The following is an 11,703-nucleotide window of genomic DNA, read 5'->3' on the forward strand; positions in this document are numbered from 1 at the left end:
GAAAACCAGTAAATTATGCACTACACAATGTAAACAGACCAATTCAAAGTGAAGAAAAGGTGGTAACCTATAAATGAACTATTAGATTCAACTTCAGCTCTATCACAAGGGTTTTTATCCGACTCGGATAAAAAATAACAAACCGTAAAAATAATAACTTAACAATAAATTACAAAAAGAGCCTTGTTTCAAAAAGCTCGCAGGCCTTTAAAGTCTTCATCTAACAGTGAGACTCAGAGAGACAGACGCGAGCAGCACACTAAAAATGGAGGCGCGCCATGGCTGCCAGAGCCCAGTATGGAAAACAACGACAAGCACTCCCCTGCACAGACGGCTCATTCGGCTCGAAAAATCAGCACAAAAACCACACAAAACGCCTAAATTCCCGTAAAAACACCGATCGTACGCGTATATCCCTTGATTTTAATCAGAATCGAGCGTTTTCCGCCGAAAAACAGGCAACAGAAACGGTCTGACGAAAGCCCATGGCACCCTTCCCAAGGCTCAGCCGCCATCTAGAGCTCCTTCCTAGCTCTGAAAGCTTTGCCTTTGATTGACGTTATTTCCATTTACACCACACTCAGGTGATGTTTAAGTCCCACCCCTTTTATTATGTTTTAAAATGTACTTTTATATTAACTTGCATATTTTTCTCAGCCCCAGGACAACAATCTTTAAATTAAAAGCCTTTCTTTTCCACAACATAAAAAAAGGTAAGAATATTGAGAGGCTGGTAAAGTGTTTAATTCTTTTGCACCAATTGCATCACTTCCTGCTCAGACAGGAAGAAGGACGACCAGGAGCCATTTTAGGGAGCCTTTGGAAACCATTTCTGTTCAGACCAAAACCTTTTTAAAGCTACTTTATAAATGTGAATGTATTCAACTGTTTTCATTAATTAGGATTTATTAAAGCACAAGTGTGCGCTTTCATTAACCCCTTTCCCTTCGTCTCATCAATCCAGTGATAATTTCCTTTGCATAAAAACACTCGAAAAATAAACATTACTTAAGGAGATTCATCGACCCAATGCGTAGCTTTAGCACTTGGCTAGCTCGTAAACTAAATGGGCAAACCATGATGGCAAGTGACACAACGTCAATGCAACCCTAATTAATTTGTTGAATGAATTAGCTGAAATATTAAAAACATACAGCGGAGCTAATGGACTTTAACACTATCAAAATATTACGCCAAATATCCTCTTGTGATTTTCTGGTTAATTAGCTAAGGAAACAAAGCCAGGAAAAAATACGTGGTCATACACTTTATTTAAAAACAACATTTGAATATCAAATGTACACAGGCGGATTTTGTGTTTCTCAAAAACAATAATGTCATTTTTCAACAAGTCCACTATACAGCCAGCAACAGTGTTCCAGTGTCCATGTTGTCGTAAAAAAAAATAAAAATCCAATCGTCAAAGTCCAGTCAGAAAAAACAGTTTCATCTTGTCAAAATTTGGCTAACTGCCAAATCACTTGCAATCTTCACGTTAAACAACGCTGTCTCCACCTCAGCAATATCCAGTTGAATGGGGTCTTGATAGGATAAAAAAAGAAGGAAAGGTTGTAAGCCCACAGTGCAACTGAAATGAGCAATGATTCACTTGTCCAGAGGAAAACGACGGCTTGCTAATCTTAACTGAAATTAAGACAGAATAGTCACAGCTAGCCGTCAGTTGCGTTAGCTAGCATTGCGCAAACATGAGCGTTTGTAAGAATACCCACTTGTTTAAATATTTAACAAAGTTGCCCTTCTCAAACTGTAATTAAAAATCATTGTATTGACATGATGCGTTTAACGCAAGCTACAGTTTTGAGTGTGTGTTTTAGGATCAAAGCTGTTGAAATATTGTTTTACAGCCAACACTTGTGTTTTTTTCAATTCCTATACGAAATGAAATCCGACTTTTAATACGTTACGCGAAATACATTTGTAGATCTGGTAAAAGGGAATTCTTGGTATTAAGTTATACAGTGAGAAGTGCAACAATGCTGACGGGCCTAATCTAAATTAACATTTGATGTGGCTTCGAACTGACATATTGTTTGGTGAGTTCAAAGTAACCTGCAAAATGAAGTCCGAGTTGAGTAAAGGCTCCAATATTTCGTAAGTTATTATTATGAGTTCAACAACTGACCACCAGGGGTATGGTGAGTCTAGAGTTAGCCTAGTTCACATCATGCATAAACATTTTTTAAGCTTTATGCAACATTGATGCTCAAAAAAAATTTCGATTAAAAAACAAAACACTGGCATGTGAGCAAACAATGCTGTATGCAAAATAGGATGCCTTGACTGATTTAACAAAATGATAACCAGTCACCAAAGCAAATACATGACTGACCAACAGTTTGACAATAGCATTAATAAGTGTTAAAGCAACCATTGAAACAATGATGTTTTCAGACATCTATTGTTCAAAATCAGAAAAAAAAAGTTCCCTTACTGCTCTTTAAATGTTGAAATGTGGCAGTTAAATGTAACTAATGTGACCTGGATGTTTGAGCGTGAATTTTTACGGCTTAAAACCTATCACGCATTTTAGCAAAAGCGGAGAATTCAGCATCTCTTGAAGTAATGTGGCCTTTTTTGTAATGTAACAACAGGAGGTAACGCAGCCAATGTCCACATAAAGCCACAGTAAAAAAATGCTTATATTATTAATAATTAATTAAACCACATGATTAAGAAAATTCCTGTGTACATTTACAAGCTTAACATTTCATTTTGCACGCTACGTGCTAACATCTAGGTCTTTTGCTAGCCTTTAGAATTAACTCTGAAAGGCAGTAACAAATGTTCCAGATAAATGTGGGGAGAGGTCTGCTTAAAATATGTGTGCAGTATCCTCAACCTATCCAAATGTGATTGTAGAGAACATCTCGAGGAAGGAGGACATTTTCTATGGATTACATTAGTTCAGTAGGCATTTGAATGATACTGAGTTCAAACATGAAAAACTTACAGAGCTGTCTTCTTTTTCTTCAAATTTGGAAATTCTTCCCACCAGTGCAGGTCTCCACTGTGGAAGAGAAAGAATAATGAATGATACCATATTACCATAAATCAGATTTACACACAAATGGTATACTAGTGGGCCAATCAATGTGGCTGGCTTTAACTAATGTGGGCATTTGGGACTTCTGATTTAAACACTGACTGGCAAAAATTACTTAAACACGCAATCTTTTGAATTTGAGGAATGTGTTTGTCTCAAAGAAAATATACAATTGTCACCAACCTTCCCAGTATTAACAACTTTAAATCAATTATTAGCTCATGTCACAGCAAATGCTTTGACCGAAAATTGATTGAAGTCCAATTGTAGCTTTATTGTTCTTTCAATAACCCTAATTTAACAGAAACCTTAAGCCTGAATACCATATATCTTTTCATATTTGACTTTATAAAGCATTGAGTACTGCAACCTTACTGATCACTATTACTAACAAGACTCAATGTCAGCTAACTGTTGTGTGATTAAATCAGCACTGTATGGTTTTAGATATTTTATAAGGTTTACAGTGTATGGGGGGTCAAATACAGCAAACAAAAAAAAAGTTTCACAACTGGAGTAATGATTACAACTAATTACATGTCTTATTACAGTGGTAATGACAACTTATCAGGTCTTTTTTCAGGGCCAAAAGAAAAAACAATGCCTGTGGTGCATGGTCAGGGAAGAGCCCTGCATTTTTAACGAAGGTATGTGCAGAAGTGAAACTTGACACTGTGTAAGTTTGAGATTTCTTGTGCACTCATGCACCTCAGAGTTGTCAATCTACTGCAACATTAGAATTGGTGGTTTTTTTTTGGTTTGTTCGTTTTTACATTACAGTGAAAGTCCACCAAATTCCTTTTGTCAAACTAAGCAATTCAGATAGCTAACTTTATGGTTTTGCCTTGATGTTTTGGTGGTATTTCTACTCTCAGGATTTTTGTTGTAAGAATTCGAGTTTATTTCTACTGTCAGTGAAGAAAATGAAGTGAAGAATTTAGGGGGGAGGCCAAAAATGCACTTTTCTGTGTTAAGGGTGACTTGCTTTATCTATTTTATTTGGTTAAGAGCGGTCTTTGACCCGTGACTGATCTTTAGTAGACGATTTTAGAAATTTATTTTACTCATTATCCAAACTGTGCATTTGTGTGAATGTTTCAAAGCGGCAAAATGGTCACATGAATAGGCCTAAATATCGATCACAAGTAGGTAGTTAAGTCATTAAGTTGTTGTTGCTGTTGTGTCTCAAGACATCTCTCATATTTCAAGATTGGCTTCATTTATTCATATTTTGGTAGGGAAGTATTTTCAATGATGTTGTTTTGGTTGCAAACAACATCACACCTGCCAATTAAGACAGGAACTGTTCAGACTTCAATTTGGCTAATATCTTGAGGTTATATGAGAATATTTTCCAAGTGTCACAAAGCTGTGACATGAAAAAATAATGTACAATCAAGATAAAATGCAGCATATGGCACCAAATATGTAACCTATGGTGAAAACATGGATGATAATAAAATTAATTTGACTGTCTTCATAATGCCCTCAACAGGCCAGGATTAAACTGTATTTCAAAACTGCAACTGTTGAGCCAAAATGGCCAGTAGTTCTTTTACAATGAGCCTTGTGAAATGTCACCAGTTTGCAGGCTTGAATAAACTGAGCAACATGTAATCAAAAAAATATGAATGTAATCAAATTTGGGATGTTTTCACAAACAAAACAGTCCAGTATGGCAGTAATCGAAAAATATGTTCTACGCAACCCTGAGTTAGAGGTGGGTGTTTTGGCTATAAAACAATATGACTAATCACAATTATGATCCACATTCTAAATTGCCATCTTTTTTCTCAGTTTGAAGAATGAAATGCCCTGTAGACTATAGCCTGACATAAATGGCCAATGAATTTCTCCATTTGCCCTTTTGAAACATATCTTTGCATTCAAGATATTTCTATCATGGCACAAATTCCTCATCCTCCATGTTGTTTAATACATCATCGCATAAAGAGCCAAGTGACGTAGTTCATCTAAATCAGCACTGCCCTCTAGTTGGCTACATCACTCTAGTAGCTTGTTCATGCAAAGCAGATCTGCTCATAGATGGTTATTTAAAGTTTGTACACATAAGAGGACATTCGATTCCGCAATCTCATCGATTCAACTGAGAAGTAGATTGTTGACGCCTTGAAGATCGATTGGAATCTAAAATCTACGACCACCCGTTCCTAACCCAGGGTCGAAATGTTAAACATTATCCGCCCCTGCTTAGTTTCACTATAAGTCTTGATACAGCTTTTTATTTTGAGTATGACTCTTAAAGGGAGACGCAACATCCTAACCGCTCAAGAATTATAATGCTAAAAGCTGCAATGAATGTTCAAACCGCAGCATGATCTAGAAGAATCGCGACCCCACCAAATGTACTTCTTGCATTGACGCCAAAGTTGATGTTGAATGGCAGTTACATGTAAGTAGGTGTCAATTAATATGACTAATATAGGTGCGATGTGATACTCAGTTGTATTTTTATTGCCAGGATTCAACATTAATGTTTTTTTCCGCGCTTCCTTTGGCATGTGGGTCTGAAATCAACTTGCCCAAAGTCAATTTTAACTTGTCCCAATATCTTTTAAGGGTGTAGCAAATAACCACAAAGCCTTAAGTTAATTGCTATGTTACATCTTATGCGCCTTGCTCAACAGCCTGCGGCAAACTGTGCGTCACATGGTTGGAGTTTTGCCCACATCCACTAACCCCACCCAAATGAACTCCAAGTGACCCCCACCATTTACCCACGACTGATCAATCGGTACTGTACATGTGCAACTCTCAACAGAGATAAGAGAGAAGCAAGATGGCTCCCTCCTTAGCTACTTCCATTATCAGCTCCGAAAAAAACAATGAACTTAATTCTTTTTTACGACCTGCCCAATCGGGCACATCCTATAATTTAAATTAAGTTTTCACCAGTATGTTTAACTGTCAGACTATTTTAGCGATACGTTGGAACCACTAAATGGTCAAAACACTCTAAAATGTATACTAAGTGTAATATATTTCAGTTAGTATTCGATGCTAACTGAAATATCTCTTCCGGGAAATTTGATTACTCATACGTATCTTTAATTGATGTGCACGTCCTCGCCACATCATACACTAGGTGGCGTAACTTTTCTAAGATTGAACACGATTGTTATTGCCTTCAGTCAAAACTGGGACAATGCTACTATAAAAACAGAAGCTACATATGAAATCATGCTTAGCGCTATTTCTTAGCAATGACGTACACATAAAATAAAAAATATACTTTATTTACGCTGCTGTTCGCTTAGTTATGTTTGAGGTCATTAAAAAAGTAAATTAGATTTAACGCATTTGAAGAGTTAAGTGCAGAGAAGCGCATAATATGCAGAGTTTTCTAAGGATAATTTGTCTATCTTAAAAATTATACTTACAATTCCCCATTGCTGCGAGGGTCACTCGAATCCTTCGACTTCATGGTGGCTACATGTTAACCCTTAAAAAAAGACAAAATAAGAGTCAGAGACGAAATGTGACAATAGCACACCCTACTGGTTATATGCATGTAGCAGGGAAGACAAAGAAGCTAGTAGGACTGCAAAAAACATTTAAATGTCTGAAACGGTTAAAAACACATACCATTTAGCGCGAGTCACATGACGTCCTTTCTTCGTCCACGCACTTTGTGAAACATCAAGGGAATACCTGCAAAACACAAAACATGATTTTTGTTCATTTTTGTAGTTATAATGTGTGACTTATGTTTGCATAAAACCAGACATAAATAGACTATTTGTGTTTTGAGATATTTTAAAGATAATTTTCGGGATAGTTTCAGAGCTCATTAACATATTAAGAAAATCATAAATAAGTTGTTGCACATTTAGTTGGTGGATATGTTTCTTCTTAGCGTGTCTTGGTGGATCAAAATGCAACTAAATTTGTCTTCGACAGTAATGTCCCATTGAGAATAGCTTTCAGGGGACATTTTGTTTCGTGCAGGGTGGTACTAATCCTTTGGATTTACCATATACTTTAACATGCATAAATACGTATTATAAAAGAGAGTATATTATCTATTTATAATGTGTGGTATTTGCCTTCATATGTGGGTAAACCAACAACCTTGTCCATGAGACCGTAATATTGAGATGAATTTATTTCTTTATTTAATTTTAATGCAGTATTTTGAGTTTTCTTAAATTCACATACTTGTAGTGAAGCTTTCTAACATAAAAATCTTTCTTAACGTGTCTCACAGGTGTAATGTAAGATGGAAAAACAAAATAAATGTATATATTTAGATTACTTCTCCATTCAGTACCTCAAAGGGTTAAAAGCCAACACCCTATTTTGTATTTCGAAGTATATCTAAGCTTTTAAAACATATAGAAGCTGTAATTGGCAAACAAATCCAAGTATTGTGTATGAAGAGTGTCTACAATCGAAGAATTGTTTTCAATAGTCAGATTTAGAGCATTTTGACAACTTGTCCCAATTTATTTCAACTATGTTTCAAATAAAAAGAATTAAGCATCTCACACTTTCTTAAATCTTGTTATAAACTACATGTGTGCAGCCCTGTGGTCAGATACTGTGAAAAACTGTCGATTTTTAAGTGTATTTTTGATTTATAATTCGGAGAAAAACCTCAAAAAAACAAGTATACTGAAAATAAACAAAAATCTGCTTAAGATTGATGAGTTGATGTCATTCAGTCACAGTACAACATTCAAAAAACGAAACATTTGCCTAATTTTGTTGTTTTTGTCGAGCAAATACGAACAAGGGCATTTGCCCTTTCAAGGACAAAGCAAATTTTAAATGCGTAGGTTGAAAAAACTCCAAACAGGTCGAGAACAAATGTGCTTGTCCAAATATCAACAAAGTTAACTCGAAAAAGGGCTACAAAACATGCAAAATCCACCAACTAAAACACCATTTCGTGCAATTTACAGTCTCTACGTCGTTATCTTTATTCTTCGCTGACAACACACCATGGCCATTTTTACAACACTGCGTCTAACTGTCGTTCCAGCCACCATATTGCCAGACACCCCCGACTCGTATTTTACAGCTATTAATGTTGGATTACTCGTAATTTCTTACCCATTTTCCAGGCCGTGTCTATCCGCCGTCATCTGCCCTGGTCGGTGTCGCTTTTTGGGGCGATTTTCGTCGTTTTGGTGGGTCTTTCGGCCGCATCGTTCCGCCCTTCCTCCTCTCCGCTCTCGACGCCTTGCTCCTCTGCTGTGTGTGTCCTCCTCTCTGCCTCTGCCTGAGCTGATATCCTTCAGCGGCTCTGCCCACTTTCCTCTCAACGTAAGCCAAACTCCACTTCCTCTCTCCAGCCCCGTCCAAGCTAGCGTTAGCAGCCCACTGAGCCTGAAGCGTATATTATTATTATTATTTTTTTTTATTAAGCAAAACTAAAAACGTATTTGTTTTTTTTAAAAGTGGCGTCAACAAAACAAACTTAATGTTGTTTATGTGATAAATAGGAATAGCTACACACACACAGGCACGTCGGGAGTAAACCAATCAAATCAAGCTAGCTAGAAGTTGGGAACTTTTTAATGGTAACACAGGTTTGACCTAATTTGCTGGTATGTAATTGAATGATTTAAATAATATTTAAATGTAATCTTATAAAAACAGTGATGCTCTGTGTCACAGAAGTGGTATAGCTTACTACTGTCAATATGAAGATGGGTTTATATGTCTGCTAATGGGAAGAAAAAACACATTTCCTCCTGTGATCCAGTTAGTCTGCTTCCATATAGGAACACAGCTCAAAACACAAGTATGTATATTTGTTGTGTTATATCACACAGTAGTGTTTACATCAGTAAACACAGGCCTTCTTTGAACCTTTCCTTTAGGGGAGCCTTGAAATGTAGTCTACTGTGTGTGCAGGGCTGCTAATAAATGATCAATAACACATTTATTCCCTGGTTTGTGTACAGCAAAGTTCAGACATGTGACTTATCTCCTGGTATTAATGCCTGATTGCCATCATTTCATAATGATAAAGGAAACATTGAGGTGTTTTCATAATACAAACACACATATATATAAAAAAAACTATTCAGAAATTGAGGATTGAAAGGCTCCACATAATAAGTGTAACTGAAGCTTGAGAGAAGTGAGCCCTGCCTGTGGCAAAACAGCAAAAAAATCAATTATATTATCTATTTTAGCTGAGGAAATTTTGAAGAAACAAAATTAGAAACTCCAATGGGGGCAACCACACTTGGAAAACTTTGGCCCGCTCAGTCAGTGCAGCCTTCATTGGACAGTCTGTGGAGTCTGAGGTATGCACTCCACCCCCATCACTAACCAATGAGGTGTTTCAGACCACAGCGCATGCTCTGTGCAGGGGAAGATTTCTTTAAAAAGATCCTCAGCCTAGCAACAAGAGGGCCCTGCAAGTGTATTACAAATCCAGACGCTACAAGTGAAGGGAACACAGCCTTATATTGACTGACTGGTTGGATGGGTTTGAATAGGGGAGTGTTTACCGACCAAAAATTTGTTTGCAGTTGTCGTTGTCATTTGTGTTGTGGTCTAAAACTGAGATTGAGAATTGGAAATGTACCACAAAGCTGAGTTAAGAGCACCTATTTGGTTTCAGTTAAGGCGGTTACATTTGTTGAGAAGACAGAATAAACAAAGAGGAAAGAACAATAAAAAGTAAACACATGCTTGGTGCCATACTTGATACAAAGAAACATCTTGGTTGCCATTTTATAAGGAGGTAAAGACTCAAGTCAGTGGTAAGCAGGGACATTCACATTAGTATGGTACCAATTACTATGATATATAATGTGTTTATTTTTTTATTTAAAGGATCCCTATTAGCTGATGCCATCAGCTAATCTTCCTGGGGTCAACTCTTGGCATACAACACATATCACATACATGATGACCACTAGTTGTATTCATTTAAATAAAATTACATTCATATAGATATAAAAAGCCAAACTTGCATTAATATAGGGAAAAAAATGCATTCATATACAGTTAAAAGCCAGTCAAGCTAGAATACTAAGCACATTTACCATAAAGCCTGTCTATTTCTCAGAATGGGAAGCCAGTGTTGCAGCCATGAAAGCACACAGCAGTGTTGCAGAAGGGTGTGCTGTAACACATTGCAAAACGGCACCGACAACAGGGCGGATTGCACTCATGGGTGTGTTATTTCAGATGAAAGCATGCACACCAAACCTCCTGTTACATTGCAAAACACCACTGATGATTAACATAACAAACATAGTAGTCACGTAGCTCAACAAACAGCTTTTAAACTCGAGCTTAGCGAGTTCCAAAACCAACACCATGACTGTGTATTCAGCCTATACTTCAGTCTTAATTCAGTGCTTTGTGAGAACAACTATTTGTGTTTAATGGTAGCTAAACTGAAACTGAAGCACTCAAACCAAACCGGATTGTAACCCAGTTTAAGCAGTGTAACACGATCCCTGCAGTCACACTCTGAGCTCTGAGCCGCTTCTCTGAGCAAAGTTCAGGATGTTTTTCTCAGAATGTGAAAACCCCTCTTCTGCTTGAGATTTATGTCGCCTTGCGGCAACTGAATCATGCTTCACGGAGCAAAGTATTCTCAATGAGCAATAAATCTCCATGCAAAATCAAGATATAGCAATATATGGTTTTGTGTGCATGTTAGTTTACACTGCATTCCTCAATTCATATGCATTATATCCCATTTTATGAGAAAGAAATTGCAGCCAGCGTATGTTTCATGAACTGAGTTCTGCTACAAATCAGTCTCTTCTGAATTTTGACCTATGTGTTGAAGGAAAAATGCAGTCCTCCTGTTGTTATTTTATGCTGCCATCTGCTGGGCTTTGATCAAATTAAATAGCAGCAGAGGGCCCTCGCTCCCAGGAGTAGGTGTTCAGAAAATAAGACACATCAAACCAGACGAAGCTAAACGGGCTGTTGTGTTGTTGTTTTCAGATAAAGGGAGTCCCCTCAGGTTTGCACACTGTGTAGAAATGAGTCTGATGAATAAGTCTGATGTATGTCTGAAGCATTTCTAACCACAAGCCTTCAGAGGGAATTTTTTGTTGTGCCAAATCTAAGCGGTGATCTACTTTTTTAATCAGGATTACGCATATTGCATGCCCAAAGTGTAGTGAAAATATAAATGGAGATAATTTGTGTCTGCCTGTGTGTCTGAGTGAGAAAGACAAGGAAAGACATTGACTGTGCGTGTATAGATTTTGTCAAATCAATTAGTTATCACCGCCACGGATCAGTGGGATGCTTTTCACCATCTTGTCCGTTCAAGACTTTCTTGGAATCTGTGGTCATGACCTGCAGTCTGCTGCCCTTGGAAAATTGGGTTTGCTATGTCCTATTGGTAAACAGAGAAATGCTGCCTTCAGATGCTGTAGGAAATTTGCCATATACCACATTACACCATTAACCCTGTTTTTTCAATAAATATTTCTTTGAATGTAGAATATAAACACCTGAAATATGCTTTTTTCCTCTTTTGCTGCACATTTTTCAAAGATAATAGTCTGATATCTAAGAATACCAAATTGTAAAACCATTGACTGGAAGAGAAACAATGCATGATATATGAATATACTAACACTAGCTGAGGGCAAAGTCATGTCTTCTGTGTTGCTGTATTGTGGAGC

At 37.1% G+C, this 11,703-nt stretch overlaps 1 long non-coding RNA gene across 1 annotated transcript; it reads right to left on the minus strand.

Annotated features, from left to right (window-relative positions):
- Nucleotides 1-1,252: 1,252 nt before the first annotated feature.
- LOC141001036 (uncharacterized) lies at nt 1,253-8,321 on the minus strand. Its single transcript, XR_012179577.1, has 5 exons — nt 8,141-8,321; nt 6,671-6,736; nt 6,466-6,527; nt 2,972-3,028; nt 1,253-1,541 (listed from the first exon to the last, which is right to left on the minus strand). It is a non-coding gene; the product is annotated as an uncharacterized lncRNA (long non-coding RNA).
- Between the last annotated feature and the right edge of the window lie 3,382 nt (nt 8,322-11,703).

Source organism: Pagrus major, chromosome 8 (genome assembly GCF_040436345.1).
Source record: "Pagrus major chromosome 8, Pma_NU_1.0".
Classification (NCBI taxonomy): Eukaryota; Metazoa; Chordata; class Actinopteri; order Spariformes; family Sparidae; genus Pagrus; species Pagrus major.